The sequence below is a fragment of the Macaca thibetana genome, chromosome 17, assembly GCF_024542745.1.
Source record: "Macaca thibetana thibetana isolate TM-01 chromosome 17, ASM2454274v1, whole genome shotgun sequence".
NCBI classification, from domain to species: domain Eukaryota; kingdom Metazoa; phylum Chordata; class Mammalia; order Primates; family Cercopithecidae; genus Macaca; species Macaca thibetana.
The window spans coordinates 73,329,940-73,347,300 of record NC_065594.1 but is presented as its reverse complement, the minus strand read 5'-3'; the positions used below and the strand labels follow the sequence as shown (position 1 = coordinate 73,347,300).

Genomic DNA, 17,361 nt, shown 5'->3' with positions numbered 1-17,361 from the left:
TCAAAAGCCTTTTCTGCATTTATTGAGATAATCATGTGGTTCTTGTCTTTGGTTCTGTTTATATGCTGGATTATGTTTATTGATTTGCGAATGTTGAACCAGCCTTGCATCCCAGGGAGAAATAACTAAGATCAGAGCAGAACTGAAGGAGATAGAGACACAAAAAACTCTCCAAAAAATCAATGAATCCAGGAGTTGGTTTTTTGAAAAGATCAACAAAATTGACAGACCACTAGCAAGACTAATAAAGAAGAAAAGAGAGAAGAATCAAATCGACGCAATTAAAAATGATAAAGGGGATATCACCACCGACCCCACAGAAATACAAACTACCATCAGAGAATACTATAAACACCTCTACGCAAATAAACTAGAAAATCTAGAAGAAATGGATAATTTCCTGGACACTTACACTCTTCCAAGACTAAACCAGGAAGAAGTTGAATCCCTGAATAGACCAATAGCAGGCTCTGAAATTGAGGCAATAATTAATAGCCTACCAACCAAAAAAAGTCCAGGACCAGGTGGATTCACAGCTGAATTCTACCAGAGGTACAAGGAGGAGTTGGTACCATTCCTTCTGAAACTATTCCAAGCAATAGAAAAAGAGGGAATCCTCCCTAACTCATTTTATGAGGCCAACATCATCCTGATACCAAAGCCTGGCAGAGACACAACAAAAAAAGAGAATTTTAGACCAATATCCCTGATGAACATCGATGCAAAAATCCTCAATAAAATACTGGCAAACCGGATTCAGCAACACATCAAAAAGCTTATCCACCATGATCAAGGAATATTCTTTAAAACATCCCTGTGCAACCACTTAAAAATGTAGAAGCCATTATTAACTTGTGGGCCACACAAAACCAGTCAGCAGGGTGCATTTAGCCCACAGGCCATAGTCTGCCAAACCCTATTTTAATACAACATCTATATGAACAAACTAGGAAAAGATCTAGATGAGGAACTACACATAGAGCAGAAGTTTTCTCAACTCAAAGATTTGCAATACATTTCTAACTGGAGAAAAAGCTAAAGCTTTAATTTTTTGAGTAATATAAAATAGTTTTAAAGACAAACTCATTTCCTTTCTCCAATAACCTGGTCTTCTCCACATGCTCTGTATCTCAATGATATACCCAGTTGCCGAGCCCTTCAATTAGACATTATCTTTGATTCTTTTCTCTCTCTCTTAAACTTATCCAATCACTTGCTCCTGCCAGATCTTGCCCTTAAATAACTTTCAAAATTATCTGCAATGTATTATCCTGATATAGACCACCATCCCTTCAAGCTTAGATTATTTTAACAACCTTTTCACTGGTCCAGATGCCTTCAGGCTTACTGGACTCCAGTCCATTATCTTCATTGAAGCTGAAGCTTTCTATTTTCCAATGACAAATTGATCATATTAACTCTTCCACGTATTCCAATGACTTCATATGTCCTCAGGATAAAATACAAACTCCTTATCATGGCTTACAAGATCTTTCATAAATAAACTATTTCCTAAAGGTTCATCCTTACCTTAAACTGTATTTAATGAAATACAGCCACTAAACAGTGGGAAGTGTTGGAGCTCCCAGCAGCTTCTACTCCCCCGACAGAGGTACGCATTCTTCAGGGAAATGCAGAAGTTGAGGGAGCTATTATATCTCTTCTATGCAAGGTGCAGAAGCATCAGAAAGAAACACCTTTTACCAGTCCCCACGGCTGCAAAGAAGAGAGTGGTATTGTGTGGGCGTGGGAGGTTCTTGCAGCACCAAGTACTGAAGTTTTTCTAAGTTCACACTTGCTGAATGACTAGAACTTTCCTTACTCATAAAATAAGAATGAGCGCCTATGGCTCAACTCCAAATTGACATAAAATATCTGCAAAGCACTTTAGGATTACAGATGAGGAGGCTCACATAATTAAAACATGTGATGAGATTACATTAGGAAACCAGTGTATTGCTAAGAAGAAGAAATTAAGAAAAGGCTGACTTGTTATTTCAATGTCCTCCCTGGAATTGTTAACTTTTTATGTAACTTTCTCTGTCTTGTTCAACTGTAAATATTTGGCTCTTATGATAAAAATGTACAAACATGAAGTCTGAGAAGCTACTAATGGGAAGTGAGAAAAAAATCGATGGTGGTAGATAAAACAAATAATGAACACTAGAGAACTGTGACCAAAAGTGGAACATGGCCGGGCGTGGTGGCTCATGCCTGTAATCGCAGCACTTTGGGAGACTGAGGCAGGTGGATCATGAGGTCAAGAGATTGAGACCATCCTGGCCAACATGGTGAAATCCCATCTCTACTAAAAATACAAAATGTAGCTGGGTGTGGTAGTGGGCACCTGTAATCCCAGCTACTCGGGAGGCTGAGGCAGGACAGTTGCTTGAACCCAGGAGGCAGAGGTTGCAGTGAGCCGAGATCCTGCCACTGCACTCCAGCCTGGCGAAAGAGCGAGACTCTGTCTCAAAGAAAAAAAAAAAAAAAGAGTAGAACATGATTAAGTGAACAAAGTTCACCAAAGCAGGGAAGTTCTTTTCGGAAAATTGGATCTACTCTACAATTTTTATACTTTACTGTCTTTTTGTTTTTTGACTGAGTCTCTATGGTCAATCTGGAGTGCAGTGGCGTGATCTCAGCTCACTGCTACCTCCGACTCCCAGGTTCAAGCAATTCTCCTGTCTCAGCCTCCTGAGTAGCTGGGATTACAGGTGCCCACCTCCACACCCAGCTAATCTTTGTATTTTTAATAGAGACAGGGTTTCACCATGTTGGCCAAGCTGGTTTCGAACTCCTGACCTCAGGTGATCTGCCCGCCCAGGCCTCCCAAAGCGTTGGGATTATGGGTGTGAGCACCGCGCACGGCCTACTGTCCTTTTATTTAAAGAAGTTGTTAATAAAAGAGGGTGTTATTATTTGTATCCATGTAGTCCAGAAGAAAGAATTTCTGCTAAGGAGACTAACCCAGCCAACAATCATCATCTAGGTGAATAAATAAAACTCAATTCAATCCCTGACCACCAGGACCTCCATGACAGGGTACCCACCTGTGTTTCACACCTTAATTCTAGACAGCCTCTGTTTCATACTGGATGTCCTGGCAATACCACAATGCCTGTAATTCCTAACCCATCCCTTAATGTGTGGTGGTTGACTTCCTCCTTTTCCTACTCTTTCCTTATACTTCATCTTGTACCTTCCTTATGGATCGAGGAACCTATCTCATCTGTGCTTTTATCACAGCATGCATGGGCATCCTTACATTGTGCTCCCTTCTCTCAGTCATGGGTATTTGGCTCAAGAATTTGGTGTCTTGTGTCTTTACACAGTACAGTGCCTTTAGCTACTTGAAGATGAGAATTCTTAATTACATCTTTGTACCTTTCTATATGTAATAGGTACTCAATAAATGTTCACTTAATAAACAAGCAGATTAACTAATGAATGAAGAGATGCTCTAAGAAGTTTTATTTTGTTTTTGTTGTTGTTGTTGTTGTTGTCATTTTAAGTATCTGGAAGTTTGAAGGCAGGAATATCTTCTGAAGCTTGATAAAGGAGGATTCCTTATTGAATCTCATACAAGATATTTATTACTGCATAGGACAAAAGAATCTTGATAAAAACACTGTTTCACACATAATAAAACAGTTCCACTTAGATATGGAAAACAGAATAAAATCAAATGTCAATGCAAGTTATCCAGATTACGTTACTCAGTCTTGTTTGACAATATTTACAGAGGCAAGTCTCCTATTTATAGTCTTATTTAATTAATATCTGCATAATGGTCCTTTGTGAGCTTTTCATCATGGTGATTTTCATATGGAAAAATATCCTCCATCAAAGTACTTCAACTCACACGATGCCTTTCTAAGAAGCTCAAAGTTCACACGTAGTCATACATCACTTAATGACAGGGACATATTCTGAAAAATGAGTGTTAAGAGATTTCACTGCTGTGCAAACCTCATAGAGTATACTTACATAAACCTAGGTGGCATAGCATACTGTACACCCAGGCTGTATGGTATAGTCTTTTTCTCTTAGGCTACAAACCGGTGCAGTATGTTATTCTATTGAAAAATGTAAGGAAATTACACTACAATGGTAAGTATTTTACAACAGGAATTTTTTATTTATATTACAATCATCTGGGATCATCATATATGTGGTTCATCCTTGACCAAAACATCATTATGAAGCACATGTCTGTAATTATCAATTCATTGTTAATTATGTCTAAATCCACTCTAAGGAAGTTGATTATAACTAAAGCCATCATATGATACTTAAGAGAGACACAGAGAGAAGTATACAGCATAGGCGTTGCTGCCTCGGCCCTGTGTGCAGAATCATGTACAAGATTAAAGGGAAAAAACCTTGACATCTAGTTTAACTCAACAATGAATAGACATTATTTATGAACAACGGCATGCACATGCCTGATTAAATCTATTTTTGGTTTAGTTCATTAATGTTCAGGCTATCAGACTTAACTCTTTTCTGAAAAACCCTTTGATAATGATGAGAGGTTCACTGAAACACTGAAAAGCTATTATACAAACAGGAATTGAACTCCACTAAGGCATCTCGATGAAAATTGTACAGAGAAACGTATGACCAAGATCCAGGTTATCAAGACATAAACTCATCTGATAATTGAGAGGACTGATAATTTAGTTTATATAACATTTCATGTATATATTTCCAACTAAAGACTTAAGTTTTGCATCATCATTTTAAGTTTGAGTTTTGAATATTTAATAGAAAAATTCACTTGTGGAATAGGGCCAATTACAATGTCTTGATCAAAAGTAATATGCACATCCTTATCTAGAAAAGGGATTGATTTTCTCATCATGCAACTTTGGTGAGATGGAGTAGAATGGATAGAGGGAATTAACCTACGGTCTGATGTGCCAAACCAATCCGTTGAAGAAGGTATTTTACTCTAAAAAATTTCTGTGCACATGCTGATGATGGGCAAAATCAGAAAAAAAAATGTTAACTCAACCTCTCCTAAACATGTGATGAGAACATTTGCATGTTTTTGCTTTAATTTGGTTTTGAACCTGAATATCTAAAATATAAATGTCACAGCTAAAAGAAGGGACATTACATAAAGAAGCAACGAATTCTCAACTTTATACTGTAACTGTTTTGCCACTAACATAAGAATTTGATAAAGTCATGAGTTAATGACAATGACAGCTAGAACCAAGTTTCAGTGGCCCCTTACATAGCAACGCAGTCTGCAGCCATGATGCATTTGGCTACAACGAATGGATTTTAGATTCAGTCTCCTACTTAATTCTTGCTTACTCTGTGATGTAAGGCAGGTTCGTGGCCTTTCAAACCAGAGAACCTGACACAGAAAGCACCACCATGCCCCCAAAAATAGTAAAATACTTTATATTTCTGCTAAGGACATTGATTTTTTTTAAAATCCTTTTTCTATTTTCATAAATCTGAAACTTATCAAACAAAAAATAAAAAAGTAATGACACTCACAAAAAATAAATCTCAACAGTTAAAAAAAATAAAGCTATGGAAGTACCTTATAAACATTAAGCTCTTTCAAGTTCATATTTTTAAAGAAAAAGCAAACATTGAATCTAATGGCAAGAGAAAATTTGTACGTGTCTTTCAGTCACATTGTAACCTCAATCGAACGATTCATCCTGAGCAGTATCTTAAAGCTCCATTTATGCTACTACAGACAAAATAACGGAGGAGAATCAAGAAAACGGGTTGTAGTCATCATGCTATGTCTAATTATTCCTGAAGACATGCCACTTCTGCTGCTTTTTCATGTGTACAAAGAGTGGTTTGTAATGGGTCGTAAAAACCCAACTTGGCTGTAAAAACCTATTCTAGCTAAACAGATGATTCTAGCAGCTACTAATACCCTCCTATCCAGAGTCACTGCAAAATAATTTGTGATTGCAGTATTTCTGAATGAGCGCTCAAATTATCTAACAAAGATGACCTCAGTGTTGCAGCAAGACACGTGGGATGTTGAATTTTCAGGCCAAAGACCTAGACAAAGGAAGTCTGCTCTAGGATGAAAAACTGGTGTTCTAATCACATTTCTGAGCACTTTTGAGTGAAAGGAGCTTGCAGGAGCTAGGATGGAATGCATTCCAAACTAGCTACAACATCCCTATACTCTTACTCTGGACCTTGGAAGGTTTAACTTTAGGAAGTTTAAAAAATGTAAGTACAATTGAATTTTTAAAAGTGAACAAGTAGGTGCCTGGTTTAGTCACAAACCCAAGAAGACTTCCTTCAATCATTCCTATTATCTCCTATTATTTTAACATGATTACTAAAAACACTATCTATCCTTATTCTGATAGACAACCTTTTTATCCGTTTCCTTCACCCTCCCTCTCTGCCATCTTTGCCTGTGAAGGTATATTTCCTTTGTCTCAAAGTCCAGTGGAAATTTCTTTAAAAAAATAGCTTTCCTGAAGAGTTCCTTGTATAACCATTAATATTTGTTTAAAATCAAAGTGTAGTAAATAAAATTCCTGCCATTCATATACTTGTAGCCTGTCTTGGATTTTTCCATCATTTATTCATTCCATAAGGATTTATTAAAAGCCCACTGTGTCCTTGACAATATGCTAGGTACTAGAAAAGCTGAATAAGATCGCATTAACAAGTTAACATCCACAATGGATGACATAACATTACAGAATTAAATGCAAGTTAGTGCAATTAGCACTACTAGGGATGTTAGGAACATGGTGAAAGCAATAATTTGCTCTGCAGGTTGGTGCAGGAAATGTGAAGAAGACAGTGAAGAGTTGACAGACTCCATTTCTCTTAAAATAGAGAAGTTTGAGCCTTTTGAATACTGGTTTCAATTATGGTTCACTTTGAAAACATGAGAACTGAGTTACATGTTTCCAATATTACCTTTCACCTAGAATTCCAATTTAGTTTAATATGGACATCACATACAAAAATGATGCTTAAAAGCCCTGACTATGACAGTATTAGGAACTAGGATACGCTCTTCATCTGCAACCTTCCATTATAGAAAATGAGGTTACATGCACTCAGATAACTAGTCTGTAAAGATAATGATATCACATTCACTATGACCTAAACATAGACTGGTTACAAAAGGAAAAAAAGGAAACATAAAAATCCCTTACTATTCCAGACGTCGGTACAGTATATTTTTCCAACTTTTCTAATACCCTCTAACTCTCTATTCAGTAAGAAACAATAAACTGAAATAACATTTAGGCTTATAGCAGAAATGTTTGCTTCCAACTCACCATAAACAAAGATAAGTAACCGTGATATAAAGAGTTGGTGCAGTTTATAAAAAGTTAGTTACATATTTTGAGGATGAAAGACTGAACATACTGTCGTCTCCTACTTTAAAAGAAAATGCTAAGTTCTATACTTAGTGAAATAAGAATATCAAATCCTTCATTTGTACACTTCTTCTAAAAACAATTATACTGCCAAAATATTACACATATTCAGAAACAACAACATGCATGTTAAATGAACTACATATGATATGTACAAAGTAGGAAGAGTATTAAAAGGAAATAATTATGTCGGCTGTCAGAATCACAATGTGATATTCAAAGCTTTGGATTACATTTTTATGAGAGTTTGTGTCCGGATGAGAGGGTATTTTAAAAGAATTAAAGTAAAAACATATTTCTTTGTTTGCTTTATATGCATGGCATGTTTTTTGTTTTTTGCTGTTGTTGCTTGTTTGTTTAGAGATGAAGTCTCGCTCTGTCACCCAGGCTGGAGTGTAGTGGTGCGATCTCAGCTTACTGCAACCTCCACCTCCCAGGTTCAAGCGATTCTTCTGCCGCAGCCTCCCGAGTAGCTAGGACTACAGGCATGTGCCACCACACCTGGCTAATTTTTGTATTTTTAGTAGAGACGAAGTTTCACCATATTAGCCAGTCTGGTCTCAAACCTCTGAACCTCATGATCCACCTGCCTCGGCCTCCCAAAGTGCTGGGATCACAGGTGTGAGCCACCACGCCTGGGTAGCGTGATGATGAGTTAATTTTTCAATTTCTTGTCTCTTAACAAAATGAACCTTGAAAATTTAACAGAAAAACAGTTTCCTTGCTCTCATCCCCACTTAACACCAATTTACCAAAAAAAAAAAAAAAAAAAAGAAGACGAAGAAGAATTGCATTTTGACTTTTTAGTGGAAACTTTTTGCTATGGATAATTTTAATAGTATATTTTGATAACATTTTTTAACAATTGAACATAATCAATAAATGGATTCACTAATAAATGTTGATAATCATCTGCTGGAATCTTGAGAATACAAAATATAGTGAAGTAATGAATTGATTCTCTATGGTCACAGAATAAAAATAAAATCCCATAATCTCTCCCAAGTATATATAATGGTTATTGCTATTCTAAATGATTTCTATTTTTACATTGGCCAAAGCATGTTTTACAAAGCAGTTATTTACAGCTCTGATGTCATAAGGTATCTTCCTTGATCAAACATTACAGATACTTTTCTAATGTCTTCAGAATCAAGTTCATGCTCCTTAGATAATGATTAAGGCCATTCATTCTTCAGGCCCAATCTTCAGTCCTAGATTTCTAACCTGCTTCTCTCTTCTATTGGACACCTTACATAAAAGTCCCAGAAATACCAAGTATTTGTGAAATCAATAACCTCAGACTAATATATCCTTGATCTCTTACAATCCCACCACGGAAAATTTCCACCCTCATTTTAAACTATGTGCTGTTGTGTTCCCAAGTCTGACTTCCATTAAATATGTTGTGAATATGCCTGGTCTTCTCAATGGCTATGCATTCCATAAAGATATTCCATAAAGAGTATTCATTTCTTACTACCCAAGTACAAGCATTGTGCTGCACACCTACCAAGGTGCTTAACAAAATGTGCTTAAATGAATTCAGTAAAAATTCATTACCTAGTCAATCCAGTTAACATAGCCATACTCCTCTCTCAGCTACTTATTTTGCTATCATTTGGCCAATTAGCTTCTCAAAATATTTTAATGATAGCAAAGACCAGACAAAAAATTTTTATTCATAAGAATTGGCCCCTAGAGGTGACTCATAAATCAAATATGATTCAGATCATTAAGGTTTCTGAACATCTGATAAAATCCTGAAATAGTTTCACATTATTAAAATTGATATTTTACCATTGTTTGCAGTTTTAAATAGTATAGGCAAGGAAGAAAACGGGAAAGTTATCTAAGGATAAACAATTGAACTTTGAGAAGATTGCAGATAGGCATTAGGTTATCTAAGAAGCAAAAATGCTCATCAAGTTATGCACATATAGATAATAATATGAAGGCTTCTATTTGTTTTCTAGAAAGAAAACAAGATCCAGAAAACTCCTAAAGCAATCTTCAAAAGACAAGCACACATGGATGTAAGATAACTAGCAACTAAAACTGAAATGCTGGTATCACGTTATATTATAAATTACCAATCAGTATCTACTTTATAAATAGGTATAGTTAGGGGATAAAAAATGAGAAGGTCCCTCTGATTTTTTCAATAATACATATATATAGAGCAGGCAATTTTTTATAAATATATATATATATATATATATATATATATATAGAGAGAGAGAGAGAGAGAGAGAGATACATATCCAAAAAGAAAAACTCAAACTTTAAGTCAAAGATTGTCTTAATCTGTCTTATTTTCTGAGGAAAAATGTATATAGCTGGCTTGTTTATAATATGTTTGGGGATAAGAAATGAAAGACATTCGTAGTCATCGCTCTGCGTATCCATCTTGGAAGATACTGAAACAAATGGACTTAAGCTCCTAGTGGAAGAATACTGAACAAATTTATTCTTGTAAAACTCATGCTTCCTTAAAATGTGTTTGTATAGTTTCTGGGGGATGGGAGGTGGGAGAAGGGTGATATATAATTGTATATAGTAAAGAGATTGTTATTCTGAGGAACATTCATTTCAGGCACACGCTAATCTTCAAAACACACAAAATTTGATAAATCAGACCCTTTTCTCTGTTCTACCAGTATCACCCTAATATGGGATCCCATCACTTTAAACCAGGAGGCTGCAGTAGCAATTTCACTGGTTTCTTTGCTTAGAGTCTTTCTCACTCCAATTCCTCCTGCACAATGCTGCTAGAAAATCTTCCTAAACTCCTTTTCATTATGTCTTTCCTCTACTTAGGGGCCTCTGCTGGATCCTTTTCACTGATCAGATTAAATGTACTCTTCTCAGGCTGGATATCAGGGCCCTCCATTAACCTTTCCCTTTGCTCCAAAAGACCCTTTACTTCCTTTCTCTAAAGTCAAAGTGAATTCATGTCTTTATTTATTATCTATCTTCTTTTGCTCTCAAATGTCCATCCTTTCCTCTTTAAAATCCAGATCATTCTATCCAGCAGAGACCCATCATGTCCCCAGCTATCTGTCCTGGATTGATTCTAACCCTCCTACTCTTTCTTCCCAGAGGAAAGGTTTATGTCCACTGCCCAAAACTTGTCTTCATTGGTTTCCTTAAAATTGCTTCCCTGTCAAGGCTACAGTGAGCCGTGATCATGCCACTGCACTTCAGCCTAAGTGACAGAGTGAGAACCTAGGCAATACCATTCAGGACATAGGCATGGGCAAAGACTTCATGACTAAAACACCAAAAGCAATGGCAACAAAAGCCAAAATTGACAAATGGGATCTAACTAAACTAAAGAGCTTCTGCACAGCAAAAGAAACTACCATCAGAGTGAACAGGCAACCTACAGAATGGGAGAAAATTTTTACAATCTACCCACCTGACAAAGGGCTAATATCCAGAATCTACAAAGAACTTAAATGAATTTACAAGAAAAAAATCAAAAAACCCCATCAAAAAGTGGGCGAAGGATATGAACAGACACTTCTCAAAAGAAGACATTTATGTAGCCAACAGACACGTGAAAAAATGCTCATCATCACTAGCCATCAGAGAAATGCAAATCAAAACCACAACGAGATACCATCTCACACCAGTTAGAATGTCTATCATTAAAAAGTCAGGAAACAACAGGTGCTGGAGAGGATGTGGAGAAATAAGAATGCTTTTACACTGTTGGTGGGAGGGTAAACTAGTTCATCCATTGTGGAAGACAGTGTGCCAATTCTTCCAAGATCTAGAACTAGAAATACCATTTGACCCAGCCATCCCATTACTGGGTATATACCCAAAGGATTATAAATCATGCTGCTATAAAGACACATGCACACGTATGTTTACTGTTGCACAATTCACAATAGCAAAGACTTGGAACCAACCCAAATGTCCATCAATGATAAACTAGATTAAGAAAATGCGACACATATACACCATGGAATACTATACAGCCATAAAAAGGATGAGTTCATGTCCTTTGCAGGGACATGGATGAAGCTGGAAACCATCATTCTCAGCAAACTATCACAAGGACAGAAAATCAAACACCACATGCTGTCACTTACAGGTGGGAATTGAACAATGAGAACACTTGGACACTAGGTGGGTACATCACACACCAGGGCCTGTCGTGGGGTTGGGGGAGGGTGTTGGGATAGCATTAGGAGATATACCCGATGTAAATGACGAGTTAATGGGTGCAGCACACCAACATGGCACATGTATACATATGTAATAAACCTGTATGTTGTGCACATTTACCCTAGAACTTAAAGTATAATTTTAAAAATCAGGGTATAATTTTAAAAATAAATAAATAAATGCAAGAATTGTATGCTGAATAAATAAAGTAAAATAAAATAAAATAAAATAAAATAAAATAAAATAAAATAAATGCCTTCCTGATCTCCACCTAGTTCTTCAGCCTAACTGGAAGCTCCACAAGCCAGGTGGGTGATCTTTTTGACACCCTTCCTAATACCTAGCAAGTGCCTGGGTACTTATTAAGACACATTGAGGAATAAATGGTTTCTCCTTTCCGACTTATATTGCACTTGGTTCAGCTTTTCCTGCAAGAAAACTGTGAAATTTGATTAGCCATAACAATAAAGAAAAACAAACAAAATAATAAAACCCATAGATGGAAACCATCACTGCCATCTGCTTCTCCACTAAGGCATCTCTTCACAAGTGACCAAGTGCCAGAAACTCAGGAAGTAACAAAACTCTCACCTGTAATTGCCCAACTTGTGACAGGGAGTTCTAGAAATCATGCAAATATCCAAGTGGTTGAAGAAATAACATCTGTGAAGAAGACTGATAATCAGAAGTTGATTATGAGAAAGATTTTTATATGATACTCTTGGCCTTGATTATCAGATCTCAAGATATTATATGGCCATAAAATTACAGCCTTGATTATTTGTTTATTAACTCACTTATTGACTCTGCAGCACTTGTTCTACTATACTGTAATATTCATAAAGTAATATATGGGTATTGTTGATTGTCTGTGCCATACACTGTACTAAGAAGTTCTGGAGTTTTCAGTCATTAAACATTTACAATAAACCTATTCATTATTTTGTGTCATTATCATACGACAGAGGATAAAACTAAGGCTTAGAGAGGTTAAACAACACTTTTAAGGACATATACTTAGGAAATGATGACAAGAAGGTACAAACAAGATGCATAGAAGAGGAAGATATCTGAAGTCTGCACAAAAGCCTTATTCAGTCATGTATTAGTCAGTTCTCATGCTGCTAATAAAGACATACCCGAAGCTTGATTTATTTTATTTTATTTTATTTTATTTTATTTTATTTTATTTTATTTATTTTATTTTAGATGTAGTTTTGTTCTTGTCACCCAGGCTAGAGTGTAATGGCACAATCTTGGCTCACTGCAATGTCCACCTCCCAGGTTTAAGTGATTTCTCATGAGGCTGGATAATTTATAAAAGAAAGAGGTTTAATTGACTCATAGTTCCACATAGATGGGGAGGCCTCACAATCATGGCAGAAGACCAAGGGACGTCTTACATGGTGGCAAGGAAGAGAGAGAACTTGCACAGTGAAACTCCCCTTTATAAAATCCTCAAATCTTATGAGACTTATTCACTATCAGGAGAACAGCACATGAGAACTCCCATGATTCAATTACCTTCCACCAGGTACCTCCCACTGGGTACGACCCACTGGGTCCCTCCCATAACCTATGGGAATTGTGGGAGCTCCAATTCAGGATGAGATTCGGGTGGGGACAATGCTAAACCATATCAAGGTATTACTGGTAGATATTGCAGGTTCAGTTCTAGACCATTGCAATAAAACAAATATTACAACAAAGTGAGTCACAAAATTTTTTTGGTTTCTCAATGCATATAAGGTATGTTTATAATATTCTGTAGTCCATTAAACGTGCAACAGCGTTATATCTAAAAAACAATGTACATACCTTAATTTAAAATATTTTATTGCTAGAAAATGTTAATGATCATCTCAGCTTTCAGTGAGTCATTAATCTTTGTGATGGTGGAGAATCTTGCTTCAATGTTGATGGCGGCTGATGGATCAGGGAAATGGTTGCTGGACATTGAGGTGGCTGTGGCAATTTCTTAAAATAGGACAACAATAAAATGTGTCACATCGATTGAATCTCCCCTTCATTAAACAGTTTCCTGTAGCACGCAATCCTCTTTGATAGCATTGTACCCACAGTAGAACTACTTTCACAATTGGAGTCAATCCTCTCAGACCCTGCTGCTGCTTTCTCAACTAACTTATGTAATATTGTATATCTTTTGCTGTTATCTCAACAATATTCATAGCATCCTCATCAGAAGTAGATTCCATCTGAAGAAACTTTGCTCATCCATAAGAAGCAACTCCTCATTTGTTCATGTTTTATCATGATATTGCAGCAATTCATTCACATCTTCAAACTACCCTTCTATTTCTTGTTCTCTTGCTATTTCCACCACATATGCAGCAACTTTCTCCACTGAAGTCTTGAACGCCTAAGTCATCCATGAAGGTTGGAATCAACTTCTTCCAAACTCCTGTTAATATTGATCATTTGACTCTTCCCATAAATCACTAATGTTCTTAACGGAACTTAGAATGGTGAATACTTTCCTGAAGGCTTTCAATTGACTTTGCCCAGATGCCTCATAGAAATCACTCTCCATGGAAACTATAGCTTTATGACATGTATTTCTAAAACAATAAGATTTGAAAGTCGAAATGACTCCTTGATCTGTGGGTTGCAGAATGGATATCGTGTTAGCAGGAATGAAAACAACATGAATCTCCTTGTACATCTCCATCCAAGCTCTTGGGTGACCAGGTGCATTGTCATTGAGCAGTAATACTTTGAAAATAATACTTTTTTCTGAGCAGTAGGTCTCAGGAATAGGTGTCAAATATTCATTAAACCATGCTGTAAACAGGTGCACTGTCAATCCAGGTTTCGTTGTTCCACTTACAGAACACAGTCAGAGTGGATTTGTCATAATTCTTAATGGCCCTAGGATTTTCAAAATGGTAAATGATCATTGGCCTCAATTTAAAGTCACCAGCTGCATTAGCCCCTAACAAATGAGTCAGCCTGTCCTGTGAAGCTTTGAAGCCAGTCATTAACTTCTCTCTAAATATGAAAGTCTTACATGGTATTTTCTTCTAATAGAGGGCTGTTTCATCTATACTGAAAATCTGTTGTTTAGTGTAGCCATCTTCATCAGTTATCTTAGTTCTATTTTTCTTGATAACTTGCTACAGTTTCTTCATCAGCACCTGCTGCTTCACATTGAACACTGATGTCACGGAGATGGCTTCCTTCCTTCAATATCATGAACCTCTGCTAGCTTCAAGATGTTCTTGTGCATTTATCTCCCTTACATGTTTTAGTCTTCATAGAATTGAAGGGAGTTAGGGCCTTGCTGTGGATTAAGTTTTCACTTATGGAAATGTTGTGACTGGTTTGATCATCTATCCAGGCCACTCAAACCTTCTACATATCAGCAATAAGGCTGTTTCACTTTCTTATCATGTGTGTGTTCGCTGGAGTAGCACTTTTAATTTCCTTCAACAACTTTTCCTTTGCATTCACAACTTGGCTGTTTGGTGCAAAAGGTCTAGCTTTCAGCCTGCCTTGGCTTTCAACGTGCCTTCCTCACTAAGCTTAATCATTTATAGCTTTTGATTTAAAACGAAAAATATATGATTCTTCTTTTCCACTTGAACACTGAGAGGCCACTGCAGTTATTAATTGACCTAATTTTAACATTGCTGTGTCTCAGGTAATATGGAGGCTCCAGGTGAGGGGAAGAGATGACATAATGGACAGCTGGTAGAGCAGTCACAACACACATTTTTCAAATAAGTTTGCTGTTTTATATGGGCATGATTCATTGTCCCCTAAGACAATTACAATATTAACATCAAAGATCACTGATCAAAGATCATCAAAACAGAAACTGATAATGAACTTAAAATATTGGAAATAATCCTAACGTGACCCAGAGACACAAAGTAATCATATTCTGTGGGAAAAAAAAAAAAAAAAAAAAAAAAAAAAAGGCACCAACAGACTAGTACAATACAGCATTACCACAAACCTTCAATTTAAAAAAAAAAAAAAAAGAGGCATTATCTGTGAAGTAGTTCAATAAAGGGAAACACAATAAAATGAGGTATGTCTGTATTTAAGTACATTTTAAATCTGAATTCTGAACTGTAAGTCTCTGTATCTATTCTGGAATATAACCTGTTGCAGTGAAAAATTACACTAATCTGTAAATGTGTCCATCATATTTGGTGGACAGCAAGCCTCTTGAAGGGGTGCGTTTTTTCATGGCTATAAACTGCTCATTACACAATAAATAAGTAAAAGCATTCTCTAAGGATATGCAGAATTAAAACCTATGTTTTTGTGTTTAAATGGGCAAGCAGAAGTGTGACTCTGATTTTTCTGAACCCCTGTTTATGCCTTGGAGCTCCAGAAACTATCCCTACCATTACAGTTCCTCTCTCATTGCCTCCAGCATGTCTGTCAGACAGAACATTTAACCATCCTTACAAAAAGTTAAATACATAGCAGTTTGGAGTTCTATCATGCTATCATATGGTGCTGGGATGGTACACAATACTTTTAATGTGGTCTAGGAAGAGCATTACGTAGGGCAAGAAAATGTCTGATTTATTATCCATACAGCTATAAATACATTGGAAAGACTTGTTTTTCACTTTTACCACTGAGAATTGGCATGCAGATGATGTCAATGTCATTTACAATGACATTTTTTCCTCCATATGTATTCCAGAGTGTCTTGTCTTTCAAGTAAGTTTCCATGATCGTTGGGACTTAGGGCCTCCATTCTATTTTTGATATAAAATTGCAATAGTCAGTTGCTAGCTTCTAGGTTACATTTACGCAAGTATCTACACTTGGTCTCAATCATGGAGATTTACTTAAGCAACACTATGTACATCATGGCAGAATGTATGGGCTACGATCTTCCAGGACTATGATCAGCAGAAGAGGTGAATTTCTTTCTCTGAAAGCTGCAAACCCACTGGGATCACTAAGGGTAAGTGTTATCAGTGAGCCAAGACATTCAGATTCCTGAGACATCATGTATCTCACTCTGAGTCCATCTTTCTACAAAGTCTGCTGGTGTCAGCAATCCAACAATGAAAGCTGCTCATTCAAGAATGAGTCAGCTGAAAATTTCCGCATTTGATCCTTGCATCTGCCTTGTCTTATAGTTTTACTTCTAATTGTTGCAAATCCTACCTCCATTCACAACTGGGATTGCAAGATTAAGGAACTAAGAAGACTATCATGGACTGAGAAGCACCCAGATTTTATCGGCAACTTTGTGTTATCAAGGATCCCTGCAAGCTTTGCTTTGAATTTCTCAAAGGAGAAATCGTTTTTCTTTTGTTGGTGGTTTTCTGGCACAGTAAAAGGAAATTTCTCTGCTCTTTGGGGCAATAATAAGAATTACCATTGTGGTATCTGATTTTACAAACCAAACTAAACAAAGCAAACAAATTAACACAAAAATTTTCGTAAAGTGACATATGAAGAACATGTACAAGTAACCAAGGCTGGGCGTGGTGGCTCATGACTGTTGTACCAGCGCTTTGGGAGGCTGAAGTGGGAAGATCGCTTGAAGCCAGGAGTTTGAGACCAGCCTGGGCAACACAGCAAGAATCCATCACTAAAAATTAATAATAATAATAATAATAATAATAGTTGGGCATGGTGTCTCATGTCTGTCGTCCCAGCTGCTCAGGAGGCTAAGGCAGGAGGAGCACTTGAGTCTAAGAGATCGAAGATGCAGTGAGCTGTGGCTGTACCACTGCACTCCAGCCTGGGTGAAAGAGTGAGACCATGTCTCCAAAAATAAAAAAGTAGA

General features: G+C 36.7%; 1 protein-coding gene across 5 annotated transcripts in view; it reads right to left on the bottom strand.

Moving 5' to 3' along the window:
• The window catches only part of GPC6 (glypican 6), a 1,170,736-nt gene that overhangs the window by 944,935 nt on the left and 208,440 nt on the right, over window positions 1–17,361 (bottom strand). Inside the window, exon 1 of one of the 5 annotated variants that reach the window (XM_050766552.1) lies at window positions 12,168–15,475. The exons of the other annotated variants lie outside the window; for them this stretch is intronic. The gene's annotated coding sequence lies outside the window, so the exon portion shown is untranslated. Of the gene's footprint in view, window positions 1–12,167; window positions 15,476–17,361 lie in introns of those variants that run through there. 5 annotated transcript variants of the gene reach the window in all.